Source organism: Phyllobates terribilis, unplaced genomic scaffold (genome assembly GCF_046119375.1).
Source record: "Phyllobates terribilis strain yellow unplaced genomic scaffold, ASM4611937v1 Scaffold_5__5_contigs__length_657084704, whole genome shotgun sequence".
NCBI classification, from domain to species: domain Eukaryota; kingdom Metazoa; phylum Chordata; class Amphibia; order Anura; family Dendrobatidae; genus Phyllobates; species Phyllobates terribilis.
The window spans coordinates 178,287,029-178,302,174 of record NW_027362765.1 but is presented as its reverse complement, the minus strand read 5'-3'; the positions used below and the strand labels follow the sequence as shown (position 1 = coordinate 178,302,174).

Sequence of the window (15,146 nt, the reverse complement as noted above, 5' to 3'; positions counted from 1 at the left end):
CCAGCCTAACTAAAGAACTGCAATGGGCCTCCAGGGTTGCTGAGCATAGATGGAAAAGGTCCCACTCCAATGAGCACTTCATCGCATTCAAACAGTCCCCAGTCACTACCTTCAAGTCCACACTCACTACAGCAAAACAAACATACTTTGCATCTCTCATATCCTCCCTGTCTCACAACCCCAAACAATTATTCAACACCTTCAATTCTCTCCTCTGTCCCCCAGTGCCTCCTCCCTCTCCTCTTATTTCAGCCGAAGACTTTACCTCATTCTTCAAGCAGAAGATTGATACCATCAGACAAAGCTTTTGCCTAAAGCCCCCACAGCCCCTCCCCACGCCTACTCAACCCTCCTCCTCCAAAACCACCTTCTCCACCATTACGGAAGATCAACTTTCCTCTTTAATCTCCAAATCACACCTCACCACCGGTAAACTTGACCCAATTCTGTCCCACGTCATCCCAAACCTTACCACTATCTTTATCCCAACCCTAGCCCACCTCTTCAACTTGTCATTAACAACTGGCATCTTTCCCTCATGCTTCAAACATGCCTCAATCACACCCATCTTCAAAAAGCCATCCCTTGACCCATCCTCTCTGACTAGCTATCGCCCCATATCACTTCTCCCCTATGCCTCAAAACTACTGGAACAACACGTCCATTCTGAACTGTCCTCCCACCTCTCCTCCTGCTCCCACTTCGACCGCCTACAATCTGGTTTCCGACCGCACCATTCTACTGAAACTGCACTGACTAAAGTCACCAACGACCTACTAACAACCAAATACAAGCGACACTACTCTGTCCTCCTCCTCCTAGACCTGTCATCTGCCTTCTACACAGTGGATCATTCCCTCTTACTACAAACTCTCTCATCTCTCGGCATCACAGACTTGGCCCTATCCTGGATCTCCTCATACCTAACAGACAGGACATTCAGTGTCTCCCACTCACACACCACCTCCTCATCTCGCCCCCTGTCGGTGTCCCCCAAGGTTCAGTTCTAGGACCCCTACTCTTCTCCATCTACCCCTTAGGCCTGGGACAGCTCATAGAGTCTCATGACTTTCATTATCACCTCTATGCTGATGACACACAGATCTACCTCTCTGGACCCGATATCTCCTCCCTACTAACCAAAATCCCACAATGTCTGTCCGCTATTTCATCCTTCTTCTCTGCTTTATTTCTAAAACTTAACATGGACAAAACAGAATTCATCATCTTTCCGCCATCTCATTCAACCCCCCCAACTGACCTATCTATCAACGTCAATGGCTGCCCCCTCTCCCCAGTCCCTCAAGCTCGCTGCCTTGGGGTAACCATGGACTCTGAACTCTCCCTTCAAACCACATATCCAAGTCCTTTCCACTTCCTGCCGACTCCAACTCAAAAATATCTCCAGGATCCGCACATTCCTCAACCATGAATCTGCAAAAACACTAGTGCACGCCCTCATCATCTCCCGCCTTGACTACTGCAACCTCCTGCTCTGTGGCCTCCCTTCCAACACTCTCGCACCCCTCCAATCCATCCTAAACTCTGTTGCCCGACTAATCCACCTGTCCCCCCCACTATTCCCCGGCCTCTCCTCTCTGTCAATCTCTTCACTGGCTCCCCATTGCTCAGAGACTCTAGTTCAAAACACTAACCATGGCATACAAAGCCATTCACAACCTGTCTCCTCCATATATCTCTGACCTAGTCTCCCGGTACTTACCCGCACGCAACCTCCGATCCTCACAAGATCTCCTTCTCTACTCCCCTTTTATCTCCTCCACCCACAATCGCATACAAGATTTCTCCCATGCTTCCCCCCTACTCTGAAATTCTCCACCCCAACACATCAGACTCTTGTCAACCGTGGAAACCTTCAAAAGGAGCCTGAAGACCCACCTCTTCCGACAAGCCTACAACCAGCAGTAACCACCGCTCCACTATATCCCTGCATGACCAGCTCTACTCTCACCTACTGTATCCTCACCCATCCCTTGTAGATTGTGAGCCCTCGGGGGCAGGGTCCTCGCTCCTCCTGTACCAGTCGCTGTCACATTGTGCTCAAGATTATTGTAATTGTTTTTGCTATGTATACCCCTTTTTCACATGTAAAGCGCCATGGAATAAATGGTCCTATAATAAATAATACTAATGCTAATAATAATAATAATAATATTTGGTATCACCGCATCCGGAACGACCTGGCCTATAAAACTGTCCCACTGGTTAACCCCTTTAGCGAACACCGTAAAAAAAAATAAAAAATTAAAAACGAAGCAAAAAATGGTCAAAAAGATGAATGTAAATAAAAATTGTACCACTGAAAATGTATAACTATAAAATAGTTTATATTGTGTAAAAGCGCCAAAACATAAAAAAGATATAAATGTGGTACCACTGTAATCGTATTGACCAGAAGAATAATGCTGCCTTATCAAGTTTACCACACGTGGAACGGCATAAAAAAACAATTGTTTGAATTGTTGGTTTTTGTGTATTCTGTCTCCCAAAATTTGGAATAGAAAGCGATCAAAAAATGTCCCATGCCTGAAAATGGTACCAATAAAAATGTCCCGCAAAAAACAAGCCCTTACATGACTGTCGGCCGAAATATGGAAAAATTATAGCTCTCAAAATATGGCAATGCAAAAACTAGTCTTTGCAAAAAAAAAACGTCTTTTAGTGTGTGACAGTTGTCAAGCATAAAAAGCCGATATAAATCTGGTATCGCTGTAATCGCACTGACCCAAAGAATAAAGTTGTCTAATCTCTTACACCACACGAGGAACAGTGTAATAAATAAAACCAATTCTTCACCTTCTGCTGATTTGTTCATTCTGCCTCCTAAAGATCGCAGTATGGCTTGGCTCACATTTATCCTGCGCTATGCGCTTACACTGGGGTTTCCGTGTAAATCTCTGAAATAAGTGATTTAGACGGAACCCCAGGAGGAAGATTCCCTGTAATGAGGCAGATGGAGTCACCGTGGACGTCATCTGGCCTTTTAATAAGGCGTGCATAAAAGTGCTGTCGGCCACAGTTTTGTTAACCTCTGAAAAAAATGACACTGCTAAACGAGGCCAGACGGAGTCCAGAGTAAGGCCGGTTTCACACGTCCTGACATTTCCGGTACCGGAAAAAACAGTATCGGAGATATCCATGTCCGTGTGCACCTGTGTGGCATACGTGTGGCAACCGTGTGCCGCATCAGGAGCACACGTACTGGCACCTGGGAATCAGCTGTACAGTTAGCACTGTTCCCAAGCGCCGGGTGCTGAATGCTGCCCTCATCATTGTCCCCTACAGGCAAGGGACAATGTTGAGAGTAGTATTCTGCTTCAGCTGTGTCCTGGTGTAAAAATAAGAATAAAATAAAAAAATCCTTATACTCACCTGTCCCCCGCTGTAACCCATCTGATCGCTCATGCCGAGGAGCTGGGGAAAATGATTGCTCCAGCGAGTGGGCCCCAGAGCTCTACTCAGCGAGCGATGTCCTGTCACTCACTGAGCTCAGCGCAGTTCCGGGGCTCGCTCGCTGGAGCGAGTCATTCTCTCCGGCTCCGCATTCAGGTGGATTACAACAGGGGACATCTTCAGACAGGTGAGGATTTTTTTTATTTTATTCTTATTTTTACACCAGGACACAGTGGGAGCAGAATACTACTCTCATCATTGTCCCTTGTTTGCGCTGTTCGCAGCGCAACCAGGGGACAATGATGAGGGCATCGTTCAGCACCCGACGCTTGGGAACAGCGCTAACTGTACACTGATTCCCAGGCGCCGGTACATGTCACACTGATGACACAGATGTCATCCGTTTTGCGGCCCATGCAGCACAAAAAAATGGACATGTCAACGTGTTTTGCCCACAGACACACGGTCCGTGGAAATAGACTGACATGTGCACAGGCCCATTCATTGAATGGGTTTGGTGTGTCTGTGTCTCCAGTACGTGTGGAAACGGTCACCACATGTACCAGACACACTGATGTGTGAAAGAGGCGTAACTCTGCTGCCTCATTATAGTGAATGGATCTCTCATAGGAGATGTGTATATGGAGTCTGCATACTATTCTAGGAAAATCTGCGCTTCAGGAGGCAGATAGAGCTCCGTCCCTCCCGAGTCTCACCGTGTGGCTTAACAGTACTGTACAGCCACATATGGGGTATTTCTACATTCAGCAAAAATTGTGTGACAAATATTGGTGACATTTTTACCCATTTCCCAGTGTGAAAATGTAAAATCTGGGGCTAAAACAAAACTTTGGTGGTAAAAATGTAATTATTCTTTCTTCACTGCCCAATGGTGTAAAATTCTGTAAATTTCTGTAAAGTAGTTAAAAATTATATACAGTTATATGAAAAAGTTTGGGCACCCCTATTAATCTTAAGCTTAATGTTTTATAAAAATTGGTGTTTTTGCAACAGCTATTTCAGTTTGATATATGTAATAACTGTTGGACACAGTAATGTTTCTGCCTTGAAATGAGGTTTATTGTACTAACAGAAAATGTGCAATCTGCATTCAAACAAAATTTGACAGGTGCATAAGTATGGGCACCTCACCAGAAAAGTGACATTAATATTTAGTAGATCCTCCTTTTGCAAAAATAACAGCCTCTAGTCGCTTCCTGTAGCTTTTAATGAGTTCCTGGATCCTGGATGAAGGTATTTTTGACCATTCCTCTTTACAAAACAATTCCAGTTCAGTTAACTTGATGGTCGCCGAGCTTGGACAGCCCCCTTCAAATGATCCCACAGATGTTCAATGATATTCAGGTCTGGGGACTGGGATGGCCATTCCAGAACATTGCAATTGTTCCTCTACATGAATGCCTGAGTAGATTTGGAGCGGTGTTTTGGATCATTGTCTTGCTGAAAGATCCATCCCCTGCGTAACTTCAACTTTGTCACTGATTCTTGAACATTATTGTCAAGAATCTGCTGATACGGAGTGGAATCCATGCGTCCCTCAACTCTAACAAGATTCCCGGTGCCGGCATTGGCCACACAGCCCCAAAGCATGATGGAACCTCCACCAAATTTTACTGTGGGTAGCAAGTGTTTTTCTTGGAATGCTGTGTTTTTTTGCCGCCATGCATAACGCCTTTTTGTATGACCAAACAATTCAATCTTGGTTTCATCAGTCCACAGGACCTTCTTCCAAAAAGAAATTGGCTTCTGCAAATGTGCTTTTGCATACCTCAGCCGACTCTGTTTGTGGCGTGCTTGCAGAAACGGCTTCTTTCGCATCACTCTCCCATACAGCTTCTCCTTGTGCAAAGTGCGTTGTATAGTTGACCGATGCACAGTGACACCATCTGCAGCAAGTTGATGCTGCAGCTCTCTGGAGGTGGTCTGAGGATTGTCCTTGACTGATCTCACCATTCTTCTTCTCTGCCTTTCTGATGTTTTTCTTGGCCTGCCACTTCTGGCTTTAACAAGAACTGTCCCTGTGTTCTTCCATTTCCTTACTATGTTCCTCACAGTGGAAACTGACAGGTTAAATCTCTGAGACAGCTTTTTGTATCCTTCCCCTGAACAACTATGTTGAATAATCTTTGTTTTCAGATCATTTGACAGTTGTTTTGAGGAGCCCATGATGCCACTCTTCAGAGGAGATTCAAACAGGAAAACAACTTGCAAGTGGCCACTTTAAGTAGCTTTTCTCATGATTACATACACCTGGCTATGAAGTTCAAAGCTCAATGAGGTTACAAAACCAAAAAAAGTGCTTTAGTAAGTCAGTAAAAAGTAGGTAGGAGTATTTAAAACAACACCAATTTTTATAAAACATTAAGCTTAAGATTAATAGGGGTGCCCAAACTTTTTCATATAACTGTACATTTCTCTTCATGTTTTGAATTAGAAAACAGTGTGCAATGTTCCTAGTGCATGGAAATAAAAACTAGTTTAAAGATTTTGTGCTTAACTCATGTTTTTGAACACACTGCTATTATTTTGAACACTACTGTAATGCCCACCTTATATTTCCACTACTTGAAAATATATCCGAGATGTTACCTTGTGGGCGTAGCTACATATTTACACAGCATAGAGCTTAAAAATACCCTTTTTGGGTAAAAAAAAAGAAAGATAAAAAAATATAAAAAAGTTGCTTAAGTTCTTATAAAATGGTGCAGCAAAGATAATAAAGTAGATTGTCTCATGATTAAATATTAACTTAATCTGTTTTATCGCTCAAAACATAAACAAGAAAATTCCAGTTGGAACCATTTAAAAATAAAAATGCTCTAGCATCAAGAAGATGTGGGAGATTTCTGAAGCAAAATGAAGCAGAATTCTGCCGTTATTTTCACCAAAACACGAATTTTTATAACTCTTGTCATATTTATGTTTTAGAGACTTTCTGCGAATTGTCTTGAGAAAAGGTCATGGTTTCACTGAAAAGGGTCATGGCTTAACGTGCAACACTCTGCGACAAAAAATGTGCCCCAATTTGGGTGCTAATTTGTGGCACAAAGCAAGCTAACCAATAGGTGGTATAAACTTATACTACGTAGTCTAAAGATGCCCCAGATTTATCAAACAGCTTGAACGACTTTGATAAATTTGGCGCATTTTAAGCTTGTCTAGTCTAAGTTTGCACTGCAATAATAAGACAGTATTGATAAATATGTCTCAATGTTATTACATGCCTGTTATAGTGCCCCCTTGTGTCTACTCAAAGGCCCCGATTCATCAAAGCAATTTTCATAGTGTTTTCATTACGATTTCTCCCAACTCTGCCAAAATTGCAGGGGCGCAACTCCACATCTTATCTAATTCATGACAAGCTCTGGCATTTCTTACACCAGAAATCTTACTCCAGTCCAGGACTGGAATAAGATTTCTGCCTTTGTGCACTGAGGTGCATGCCACTTGTCAAACACTCCTAATTCATTAGGAGGCGTGCGCCTCTTAATGAATCAGGAGCATCTGACTCAAACATGCCCCCTCATCAAAACTGAGGAGAAAATCACCAGTCTTGTGGAATCAAGGCCAAAACATTCACCTAATGTGTCCAGTACTGGGGTCACACAATCTCAATAAGGGCAGGGTCACACGACCGTAGATTCTCTCATCTGAGTGAATCGGGTCGATTATGGTAATGACACTCTGATCAAACTCTTATAGTTTTATCCGAGTGTCCACATAGTGTGATCCGATTGTCTTGGATGAGAGAATTGTAGCACACTGTGAGGAGAAGTTGGAGAACAAAGTTACGCCATCTTTTCCATTGTGTGACTCAGCGGAAATAGTACTGCACTCAGATGTCATCCGAGTGCAGTCTGATGTTTTCCACACACCCATAGACCTGAATGGGTGTGTGGCATCTTATTTCAGTGCAAAATCGCAGCTTGCTGCAATTTTTTCTTCACTTAAAGATTCTGTCGTTGAAAAATAAATCAGTCATCAGCGCTGCCCCATTGAATTACATTGGTCAGAGTGCTATCCGATAAAAAAATCAGATAGCACTCGTCTGATGTATACACAGCCTGGATCTCCTTGTACATGCAAGTCAGTGAGGATCAGCATACAATAAGAGACTTCTTCTCACCAATGTTGAATAAATTAGGGGAGAAGGTGTTTGAGGAAAAAAAGCACCAGAGAGAGCAGCATAAGTAACAACAATATAAAGAAACATATAAACTATTCACATTGAAAAATTATAATACAGTAATTTAATATTTAAAGTGAGCCTGTCAGCAGGATTTTACACCCAAAACTATTTATAATGGCATGTAACTCTTTCAAGGACAAGTCCAGCAATACCTTTACATGGCCAGTCCCTTCCTCCATTACTGAGAAATCAGCATTTGTATTGATATGAAAATTAAGTTGTAGATCTGAACTCTCCACCCAGCACCATGTCCTCCTGTTTGACTGACAGCTCTTTTACCTGAAGATACACAGCATATACTGTCAATCAAGCAGAAGAAGGTGACAATGGGTGGGGGATAGAGCTGGAGTGACAGAGGCTTCAGATCTACAGACTCACTTGCTATCCAAAAGCTGATTTCTCAAGAAGGGAGGAACAGACTTGCCATGTAAATGTATTGAAGCATTTGTCTTTGAAAGAGCTACATCTGCATATAAATAGTTTGAGGGAGAGGCAGGTGAAATCCTACTGACAGATTCCCTTTAGCAGTTGGACAATTCTTTGAACACTTGCTTCTAAGTAGCCATCAGATGACAGCTGATTGCTGAGAGTTACAGAAGTGGAAAACCCTGTAACCAACTTACTATTGAGGTAATAATGAGATAACAAACAGGACTTTTTCAGAGACCACAATTGCATACATTCTTTTCTTATAGGCTTTTCTGTTGTAAGTACTACATGTTCAAGTAGCAACGAAGGATTGTTTTTATATTTCCTTTATTGGAAGTTTCATGTAGAATAAGTAACAATTTAATATGATTTTAATGAAAGCAGAACTCATTGCCACTGCAAACTCAGATCTAATTTTCCTGTTTTCTCAACTGCAGTAAAAACATTTGCACAAAGCCAACTCCCATGATCTGTCCAATGAAATACATCGTACGCTCAAATGCAGGAAATAGTCGTTTGTTTTTCTTTTGCTTTCTTTATTTTTCCATTTGATTCTTTCCCATTTAGCTTAAAAATAAAAAAATAAGTAATAAACTGGGTAAAAGGGCCCGCTGGATTAAAATAAACAAATCCAAATTTTAAGGATAAAACGCCATTGCTTTTCTTGTGATTCTTCTCTCTTTACTCTTTGGCAGTACATCAGGCTTCTGAATGCCTCGTAGTAACTGGCACAAGTCACTGTAGGCCTCTCAGCTTTTTTGTTTAAGCTGGCAAATGTAATGGAAGGAGGCATTCTTTTTCTTAGACCTGCATAAGCCAGAAGTGACGTCTTTATGGAAAGTAGCAAATGATAGGTCTTTCCAAACAGATTGGCACATGTCATTTACTAATTTACAAATGGGCATCCCGTTGAAAGTTTTTTTCATTCACTGGCTCCTATGACAGAGTGTGAAAGAATTGAATTGCAAATTCAATTGCATGTATTTGGGAAAGGCAACTGGTCGTTCACAATGAAATGATATATATATATATATATATATATATATATATATATATGCATATACATTGTGAGGCAGTGAGAGGGGTCATATGCGAGGGACGGTATGTGTCTCCTAGGATGTGCATAGAGGCATATTGAACCCACTGGAGTACATTGCTGTCACAGACACAGCTGTGATTGAAGTGCAGAATAAAAGTAAGTTTGGACTTGGTCAAGCTATTTGGCCAAGTTGGATTTAAGAAAACCCGGCATGGGCTTTTATTCTTGGAGTGGACTACAGGATGGCAGTGGGGCGGTCCACTCTCTCCAGCCCGGGTCTTACAATTGGCTCATGGCCACAGATTAGTTTTAAAAACCTACAGCAAAGGTTTGGTTGTGTTAGTGTTGGGATTGCTAGCAGCATAGCAGGCAGCTCTGCAAGCTTGTGTGAAGCGGAACACAGGCCTGTGAAGGCAACATATCCGATGTATCCTACGTGACACGGTGCGGCCGTCTCCCACGGCAACAGGTTTACAAGTACTGTGTGGATATCCCGGCTGTGATCCAGAGGACAGCTTTTGCTTTTGAGTTGTGAGTTTTTGCCAAATAAAGCCGTTTAAGTTGGACTTTCCTTGGGTCACTGCCTCATTAGCGCATAGTGTGAACACCGCAGCACTACAACATGGTGGAGAATGCAGGCACTGTAAACTGAGACATACCCCAACGCCAGAGGCATGTCTGTTATTAGGCTTGCCACATTGCAGCCCAGGCCCGCAGGAAAAATGGAGGAACTGCTTAGGCCATTGGTCCTTACTCAGCGGCAACAGCAGGAGCAGTTCCAGCAGCAGCAGTGCACTAATGAACTGATTGTGCAGCAGATTGCGGCTCTGCGAGAGACACCATCATCACCTACCCTTGAACGTCGTGAGGCCCGGGACAATGTCCGTTCCGAATAAGGAAGCTGAGTCTGGGGGATGATATGGAAGCCTTCCTCACTGTCTATGGGCGCACAAAGGAGCGGGAGAACCTGCTAACTTCCCAGTGGGCTGAAGTGGTGGCTCTGTTCCTGATGGGCGATGCACAGAATGCCTACTTTGACCTCAGTCGGGAGGGTACCCAGGACTATGGGAAGTTGAAAGGTGAGATCCTTGCCCGACTGGGGGTTAATACATATGTGAGAGCCCAACAGGTGTTTTCATAGACCTTTGTGGAGGCCCGACCCACCAGGTCTCAGGCATATGACTTGCTGCAGCTAGTTAAAAGGTGGCTCCAGCCTGAGACTTTGACTCCATCCCAGATGGTAGAGAGGGTGGTGGTCGACCGGCTTGTGAGAACTCTACCATCTGCTATACAGTGTTGGGTGGGGCAAGGGGACCTGGGCACTCCGGACAAGGTGGTTAGCCTGATTGAGAGGTATACGGTCACCCAGGATTTCATACGAAACTCTGCCCCACTGCGGCTGTCACGCCGGATCCTGCAAGCCCATGAGATTGGGAAAGGGTCATGTCCCCCTGCTGGGGACAGCCAGAACCGAGCCCATACTGAGGGGGCGCCCCGGAGTGATGGTGGACGGAGACCAGTTACCCCTAAACCGGTCTCATGGACTAACAGTGCCACTACTATCAGGTGCTGGCGGTGCCAAGGGCCAGGGCATGTGGCTGCCAATTGCCACCTGACTGTTGAACCCATGGACTGCGGGTTTACTCTCCGGGTGTCCATGTATGCCCAGATAGTCAGTGAGCCCCAACTGTGCCGAGTACACATCAACGGGTACCCGACGGAGGCTCTCTTGGACTCAGGGAGCCTGGTGACACTTGTCCATGCGTCGTTGGTTGCCGAGGACAGCCCCAGTGGTCAGAAAGTGGGGGTTGTTTGCATACCTAGGTACCTCCGAGAATACCCAACTGCGGAGGTTACCTTTTGCACTCCGTGTGGGGAGGTGAAACATGTGGTGGGAGTGGTGAAGACCCTTTCCTATGGGACTGTGTTGGGAAGAGACTTGCCCCTCTTATGGTCCCTGTGGGAGAACAAAATTAACTCCACCAGAGTAAATGTCATTCTGGGCGTGGAACCCGAAGATCCCGAGTCAGCGATACCTGCCATAGGGGTCGCCAACCTAGGGACAGAGTGTAACCCCGATAGGTTTCCCCTAGAGGTGTTGGCAGGAGAGGTCGAGGAGACCCCGTTGATTACAGAACTGGAAGTGTCCCCTGGTACATTTGGGACAGCTCCGCTCTAGGATCCCACTCTAGCCCGAGCACGAGAAAGGGTGGTAGAAATAAATGAGGTGTCTCAGCAACCGGGTGCAGAGGTGGTTTTTCCCCGCATGGCTGTCAACCAGGAGTTATTATATATTGGGTTGATAAAATATGGGATGAAGCAGTGGAACAACTGGTAATACCCCAATCGTACCATTGGGCGGTGCTAGATAGGGCCCACACACACCTGCTCGGTGGACACATAGGCGTAAAGAAAATACAAGAACGTATTCTGCTGCGGTTCTTTTGGCCCGGGATTTATGCCGAGGTGCAGAGGTATTGTGAGTCATGTCCCGAATGTCAACTTACTACACCCACAGCAAATTTCCGGAGTCCATTGGTACTCCTGCCCATTATAGCGGATTGCAATGGATCTGGTGGAGTCCATAGTAAAATCCGCCCGTGGCCACCAACATACTTTGGTAGTAGTAGATTATGCCACCCATTACCCAGCAGCAATACCACTTCGCCACACTTTGGCAAAACGTATCGTCTGCAAGCTGTTTGCAATGTTCTGCCGCTTTGGACTCCTTTTAAGTCCAAGGTGACAAGGGAGCTATGTAAGCTGCTTTGGATTAAACAGTTGCGCACATCGGTGTACCACCCACAGACTGATGGGTTGGTGGAGAGATTTAATAAGACACTTAAATCTATGCTAAAAAAAAGTGGCCTCCAAGGACGTGAGAGATTGGAACATGTTACTGCCCTACTTTATGTACGCTCTCTGCGAGGTACCACAGGCTTCCAGGGGATTCTCACTCTTTGAGCTATTGTATGGCAGGCATCCTAGGGGGTTGCTGGACGTAGCCAAGTAGACGTGGGAACAGGAGCCAACTCCGAATAGGAGTGTAATTGAGCACGTGGCAAGCATGCAGGATTGGATCACGGCGGTCATGCCTATAGTAAAAGAGCATCTAATGGATGCCCAGACAGCACAGAATCGCACGTATAATAAAAGAGCCACGATCGTGTCCTTTAAAGAAGGTGATCGGGCGTTAGTGCTAGTGCCCACAGCAGAGAGTAAACTCATGGCGAAGTGGCAAGGGCCATATGAAGTACGGGAAAGGGTGGGGGAGGTGAATTACAGAGTGTACCAGCCCAGAAAGAGAAAGCCGGAACAACTGTATCATGTGAACCTGTTAAAAGCCTGGAAAGACCGGGAATATTTGGTTATGGATGCCATTTCGGTCGTACCGTCGAGAAACCCTCTGTCTCTGGCCAGGGACGTGGCTGGGGGTGAGGTTAAGATAAGTAATGCTCTCACTAAACAGGCTCGGAATCTGGTGCAGCAGAATACTGACGTATTCTGAGAACTGCCTGGCCGGACCTCTGTGATCTAACATGACATTGTCACCGAGCCTCAGGTAAGGGTACGAATAAAACCGTACCATGTGCCAGGAGCCTGGAGGCAAGCCATCGCTGCTGAAGTAAAGCAAATGCTCTAGTTAGCAAATGCTTTAGTTAGGGGTCATCGAGGAATCCAGGAGTGAGTGGGCTAGCCCTATTGTGCAGATTTCGAATCCGGACTGGTCATTACGATTCTGTAATGACTTCCGAAAATTGAATGAGGTGTCAAAGTTTGACCTTTATCCAATGCCCCGGGTAGACGAGCTAATTGAGAGACTGGGGCAGACCCAGTACTTCACCACTTTTGATCTTACCAAGGGTTACTGGCAGGTGCCACTCACAGAATCGGTGAAAGAAAAGATCGCCTTTATAACGCCAGAGGGATTCACTAAGAATCGCGGGGTTAACAGCAAACCCAAAAATAATGTGCAATAGGACTCCAGATAGCCCGGTAGTTAGGGTATGTGATTGGCCGTGGGGTTATCAAACCCCAAATAAACAATATTGAGGCCATTCAAAACTGGCCCAGACTTTTGAGTACAAAACATATGAGAGCATTCCTTGGCATCATTGGGTTCTACCGCCAGTTTATACCTAATTTTGCTGGGAAATTGGCACCCCTAACCGACCTGTTAAAGAGTAAGAAGTCGGTTATGGTACGGTGGAACCATCAAGCGGAGGAAGCGTTCCAGTCCATGAAGTCGGCGTTTTGTGGACAGCCAGTCCTCATCAGGCCCAACTTCAAGAAAAATTTTGTCGTACAAACGGATGCCTCAGAGGTAGGCCTAGGAGCGGTACTGTCACAAGAGGTGAACGGAGAGGAACATCCAGTCACCTACATGAGCAGGAAACTTACCCGGCAGAGAAAAGTTATAGCGTAGTGGAAAAGGCGTGCTTGGCTATTAAGTGGGCTTGGAGTCCCTACGCTATTATTTGCTCGGGCAACAGTTTCGTTTGGTACCGGACCATTAGCCCCTCGTCTGGATGAGAAATGCAAAGGAGAGGAATGTTTGGGTCACCAGATGTTTCCTGCCCCTACAACATTTTAGTTATTCGGTGGAACATCGGGGTGAGAAATCTCAGGGAAATGCTGATGTCCTATCACGGGCACCTTGTATGGTGACAAGTGTTCAACCCCACAAGTTTGAACAGAGGGGGGGATATGTGAGGCAGTGAGAGGGGTCATATGCAAGGGATGGAATGTATCTCCTAGGATGTGCATAGAGGCATATTGAAACCGATGGAGTGCATTGCTGTCACAGACACATTTGTGATTGCAGTGCAGAATAAAAGTAAGTTTGGACTTGGTCAAGCTATTTGGCCAAGTTGGATTTAAGAAAATCCGGCATGGGCTTTTATTCTTGGAGTGGACTACAGGATGGCAGTGGGGTGGTCCACTCCCTTCAGCCCGGGTCTTACAAGTGGCTAATGGCCACAGATTCCTTTCAAAGACCTGTAGCAAAGGTTTGGGTGTGTCAGTGTTGGGATTGCTAGCAGCATAGCAGAAAGCTCTGCAAGCTTGTGTGAAGCAGAACACAAGCCTGTGAAGGCAACGTATCTGACAAACCTTAAGTGACACGGCGCGGCCATCTCCCACGTCAGCAGCTTTACACGGACTGTGTGGATATCCCGGCTGCGATCCGGAGGACAGCTTTTGCTTTTGAGTTGTGAGTTTTTGCCAAATAAAGCCGTATTACAACATATATAGATCTACTGTATATACAGTATATATGGAAAACTGGTTTATGAAGTGAAAGAGGTTGTCCAGGTTTGAAAGCAAAGTCTGCAGACACTCTATGTAGGCTCAGACTGGCCTAGTAGGGAATCGGTGGAACCTCTGGTGGGCCCTGCATGCCCACCTGTACAGGAATTGCGCGCTTTAGTTTGAGTAGTGATCAGGGTAGAGGACCTTCCCTGATCACTGTATGTTGCTGTTTTCCAGGAGTCTAAGGCCCTAACAACAGTCAATCCGAGTCTCCTTCTCCCACCATAGACAGAGAAGGGCAAGGAACAGACAGCCGAGCAAACAGAAGAATCAAAGAGGAAGACCAGAGAGGAGAGCAAACAGAAAGAAAAATCAGAGACAACGGGATCTGATGAATACAGTCAGAAAGTGCCACAGGAAGTACAGCATGGAGGCAGGAACCACTAACATAATCTTCCCTCATGGCATAGGAGCAGGTGAGTATTATAATGTACAAATGTCAGCCTATAACAATATATAATCCCTCAACTCCATGTAATATCACTGTTTATTTTTTATGTAATGTGACATCACTATGTATATTATCTCTGTGCTCTGTGTATGTATATTATCCAGTAAAGTGACATCACGGCTTATTACACCTGTATGGTGACATAACTGTGTACATTATCACTGTAATGTGATATCACAATGTACATTATCTCTGTACTGTGATATCACTGTGTTTATTATCCATGTACAGGGAGATCACTATGAATATTATTCCTGTACTGTGACATTACTGTGTACATTATCCCTGAACCG

The 15,146-nt window shown here is 45.0% G+C and overlaps 1 long non-coding RNA gene across 2 annotated transcripts in view; it reads left to right on the top strand.

Moving 5' to 3' along the window:
• Positions 1-8,136: 8,136 nt before the first annotated feature.
• LOC141271026 (uncharacterized) overlaps positions 8,137-15,146 on the top strand; it is a 30,023-nt gene continuing 23,013 nt past the window's right edge. Inside the window, exons 1-2 of one of the 2 annotated variants that reach the window (XR_012321798.1) lie at positions 8,137-8,254; positions 14,580-14,818. This is a non-coding gene — a long non-coding RNA (uncharacterized lncRNA). Of the gene's footprint in view, positions 8,255-14,135; positions 14,305-14,579; positions 14,819-15,146 lie in introns of those variants that run through there. The other variant, XR_012321797.1, reaches the window with a different exon arrangement.